Source organism: Podarcis liolepis (genome assembly GCF_965112155.1).
Source record: "Podarcis liolepis genome assembly, chromosome: 5".
Lineage (NCBI taxonomy): Eukaryota > Metazoa > Chordata > Lepidosauria > Squamata > Lacertidae > Podarcis > Podarcis liolepis.
The window spans coordinates 79,378,539-79,378,829 of NC_139556.1; positions in this window are offsets into that span (position 1 = coordinate 79,378,539).

A 291-nucleotide genomic window follows, 5' to 3' on the forward strand; every position below is an offset into this window, starting at 1 on the left:
GACTTGCCGCTGTGTAACACCGTACATTATGTAGTTTGCTTGAATCGTATTTGCCTTGCAAGCAACTCAATAGGGCGCACCTGCTCTCCGGTTGTGGCGGTGTAGATTTCATAGATGGAGGGAGGAGAGGAAGACAACTGGGTGGCAGGATTCTATATTGCATCTTTCCCTCTGTTTCGAGCAGACATATTCAACATTATTTTATCAATACAACTAAGCTGGAAAAAGAAGAAGCAGCAAACCGAAAGCTTGGCAATGATATAATTATGTGCTATAAAGAATGACCAGTTT